Genomic DNA, 4,278 nt, shown 5'->3' on the forward strand with positions numbered 1-4,278 from the left:
AAAGAAAGAAAGAAAGAAAGAAAGAAAGAAAGAAAGAAAGAAAGAAAGAAAGAAAGAAAGAAAGAAAGAAAGAAAGAAAGAAAGAAAGGAAGGAAGAAAGAAAGAAAGAAGAGTAAACAGATCATAGCTTTATTCTGAAAGGGACATTAGAGAACATCCAGCATCCAGGTCAACCCTCTTATTTTGCAGATGAGGCAACAGGTTAAAGAAACAACTAAGCATAGAGCCATGATGGTATTGTCTTAAATATAGAGGGCTTCCCTTATAAAACAATTCAATACTTATGTTTCCCGCACTCTCTAGTGAGCCCCTACCTCTCCCCTAAGGATGTATGCATTCCTCCAGACTTACAGTACTATTATAAGTATTGGGGGCTACCCTGAAAAATAATTCTGAACTTAGTGCTACTAAATAAGCAATCCTCTTCCCATGACGGATCTGCAGGGAGGGGGAGAAAACAGGGAATAAAGGAACAAGCATTTGTATTAAGGGCCCACTATGTGACAGACCCTGAGTTTAGTGATTTACAAATATTATCTCTCATTGCTTTGGGTCACACAGCTAATAAGTGTCTTGGGCTGGATTTGAACTCACATATTCCTGACTTCGGGCCCAGAGTTTTCTCCATTGCACCACCTAGCTGCTACTAGGCATTGGATCTGGCACAGTTCTGATCATTCCTAGTAGTAGAAGAAGTCCAGGTCTGCTCCCACACAGCATGAATAATTCTTTACATCTCCTCCAGCTCCAGGAGCACATCTTTGTTCTTCTTTCCAGGAAGGTAGCTCCAGGAATTCTCAGCCCTCCCAGTCCAAAAGGCTGGGGCCAAGACTCTTGGGCAGCTCTGATAAAATTCCACCCTCTGGTTCTACATGGTTCCCTTTCCGGCAGCTGCTATAATGACTTGGTTTGTGTGGCTCCTTTCTTTCTTGGGTCTATTTTCCATCCCTCTGTAACTACCATTCTTTGTGGCAGAGGTTTTATAGATAGCTCCACACCCTATCCCCAGTCTTTTCTCAGCTCAGTTTCTGCCAACTCTCAGCTCTCTTCTCAGCTAAGATCCCTTTTATAGACTCAATCAAAGGGTACTATTGAGATCATTGGCATGACCTTGTTAACTCATCCCTGAAAGCTAAGACTTAATCATTCATCCTCAATGAGTGGGTCAACAAGTACACAGGCCAAGTGTATGTCCCATGCTCCAGCAAGGTCTCATCAATCATCTTAATTTCATATTAATGAGTATGTCTACACCTCCCATAGAGATTAATCAGAGTCCCAAGCAAAGGTCTTTAACCTTAAGTAATGTAGGTCTACTCTTGGTAATACCCTGTATATAAGAAACCCGTGCCACACACAGGTGCTGTGCCATAGGTCAATAAATTGAATACAGCCAAAAGGAGAGCTTATTTCCAGTTCCTATGCAGTCATCAGACAGCTGGTTTCGTCATGCTTGTCATGTCTGGCACTCTTAAAGAAGCTGACTAAATGGTAGAAGGGAGACAGTAGGAAAGTTAGGAGGAAAAGTAATTGTGTTGTTTCTGAGCCATCACTCCTTGGAAAATCCAGGAATGTTGAAGAAGAAAGGGTTCTTAAACCCAAAGCATTTTCATCATCATAAAAGTCTAACTGGAATGAGAAAGAGAAAAAAAATGTCTCAGGTCCCCACGGTGCAATTTGTAGGATTCTATTTGGAATGTATGGGGCTAAATAAAGCAAAAATAACAATGCTAGAAATTATAACGGGTGGCCTCCAGAAGCACTCCTGTCTCTATCCTGCCAAGTCTGACAGCCTCAGGCTGAATTACATATGAGAGTCAGTACTGTATGGTGGAAATAGCCTGGATTTGAATTAAAATTTGTACTCAGCTACTTACTATCTGTGTGACCTTGAGAAAGTCCCCTTTGTCTGGGAACCAATTTCCTCTTTTGTAGAATAAGATGCTTACATTAGACAATCTCTAAGATCAGCTGGTGCAGAATAACCCAACCATGCCACCAGAGGACCCCAGAGCCATCACTGGGTATTACTGAAGTTCAGAATGTAATTAATACCAGGCTAGGGGAGGTCAAATTCTATACTCAGAGAGGAATAGGACACAAGGTGATTAGGGCAGCTATGTGACACAGCAGATAGAGTGCCTGACCTGAACACAAAAAAGACTCTTCTTCCTGAGTTCAAATCTGACATCAAAATCTTAATAGATGTGTGGCCCTGGCCAAGTCATTTAACTCTGCCTCAGTTCCTCATCTAGAGAAGGAAATGGCAAATCACTACAGTATCTTTGCCAAGAAAACTCCAAAGGGGGTCACAAAGAATTGAACTCAAATGGAAAATGGGTGATTGGTCTCATGATTCTAGAATTTTTGTGAAATAGACAGAAGTCTAGGCAAATAACTCATATTGGTAAACTACTCCAGGGATCAGTTGTGAATGAATGAATGAATGAATGAATAAAAAAGCATTTATCAAATACTTATTGTGTATCAATCAGTGTGCTAAGACCTGAGGATACAAATATAAAAGCAAAAATAGTTCCTACCTTCAAAAAGCTTAAATTCTAATATGGAAGACAACACACAAAGGGCATTTATGACAAGGAGGGGTTCTTTTGGTCCTGAAAATTACAGAGATAGTAAAAGGAGCCAGAGAGGACCAGACTGTCCCACCTAATCTAGGAACAATGGCAGAGTTGATTTGCTTATGGTTCATGGTTCCAAAAGAGATCGTGGAAGGAAAAGGGAGGAAAGGGTATCCCCCCACACACATACACACACACAAGATGGTTGGTGAAGAGATGGACAGAGAATAGGGAAGGAAGTAAAGCATTCCCAGGACTTGCCAGAAATAGTGATAAAGGAAAAGCAATCCCAAATCAGACAAACAAAAGCCCCATGGGGGAAGTTTCTCTAGGGCTAAAAAACTGTTGTGGAGACTGTAAGAGAGTGGAAGGGGAGTGGGTAAATTGTGCAATCTGCCTTTGTTGAATTTTTTTTGAAGGCAGAGTTAAGTGACTTGCCCAGGGTCATACAGCTAATAAGTGTCTGAGGCTAGATTTGAACTCAGGTCTTCCTGATTCCAGGGCCAGAGCTCTATCCATTACATCACCTACTGCCCCTTGTTGAACTTTTTAAAGAAGCATCAGATCATTTCACAGAAGAAATCTGTCCAACCATCCAGAAGAGAAAATGACTAAGCAAGAAAAAAGAACAGTGTAATCAATAGAAACAAGGAAAAAGCCTTGGAACCTCAGTGACTTTCTTCCCACTACACATCCCTCTTTCTCTCTGCTGTGTTCAAAGTTTAACTATCTAGATGGAGAAATGCAATTTTGAATGTCCCAAACTGCCAACCCCTGTGCTTCCCAGTGGGTTCCTGGGTAGTCTCTTCATTCTTTCAATCAATGTATGCAAAACCACAAACTCTAGATGGCAGAGTAAAGGCAGGGACTAGCCTGAGATCTCCCCTAAACCCCTCCAAATACCTTTAAAAATTATTCTTAAAAAATTCTAGAGCAGCAGAATCCACGAAAAGACAGCGTGAAACAAATTTCCAGTCCAAGACAACTTGGAAGGTCAGCAGGAAAGGTCTGCTGCACCTGGGTAAGAGCAGAGCATAGTCCAGCACAGGCCACCCAGCAAAACAGGAACAGGCCTTGGAAGTGACTGAATCAACAGCTTCAGTGGCTGCTTCCAGAGCTCTCAGCCCACAGACTGTAAAGGGGTCGAACAGCTGGTCAGAAGGAGATTCCAGAGGTCTTCTTGGTAGGACTGGGGTAGGACTCTGTTGCTTTACCCATACTCAGATCCAGGTCACAGCCCTGGGTGACAGGTCCAGAGTGAGGAGGAGCATTAGCATAGCAGAGCTTGTGGCCACAGTGGAGAGGGGACTCATCTCAGTTCCAGGGCAGAAAAGTGTGCTTGTGGCCACTCACAGACCAGAGCACAGGCCAGGAGAGGAGTAAACACCTCTCCTTAGATCATACCACCTTGGAAGAACTGAAAACTCACAGATGCCTAGAAATATCTCAGAAAACAGCCGCACAAACACCTGAAGTTTGGAACAGGCTGCCCTCCATCCGGAAGCAGAGCCCTACCTTAACAAAGAGTTAAAAAGTCAAGTAATAGGCTGGGGAAATGAGCAAACAATGGGAAAAACTCTATCGAAAGTTATTATAGGGGACTAACTTTGAGAAGTGTTCTGTGATTTGATCTGAATTCTGGGAAGCCGTTGTTGAGAGTCCCCCGGCTTTGAAAAACCCAGATGTGGAAACCCAG

General features: G+C 42.7%; 1 long non-coding RNA gene across 1 annotated transcript in view; it reads left to right on the forward strand.

The window, feature by feature from the left end:
* LOC138145218 (uncharacterized) overlaps positions 1 to 4,278 on the forward strand; it is a 1,102,603-nt gene that overhangs the window by 1,098,251 nt on the left and 74 nt on the right. The window lies entirely within an intron of this gene.

Source organism: Petaurus breviceps, unplaced genomic scaffold, assembly GCF_028583685.1.
Source record: "Petaurus breviceps papuanus isolate PSGF00001 unplaced genomic scaffold, PetGlider_PUasm1.0 90731, whole genome shotgun sequence".
Lineage (NCBI taxonomy): Eukaryota > Metazoa > Chordata > Mammalia > Diprotodontia > Petauridae > Petaurus > Petaurus breviceps.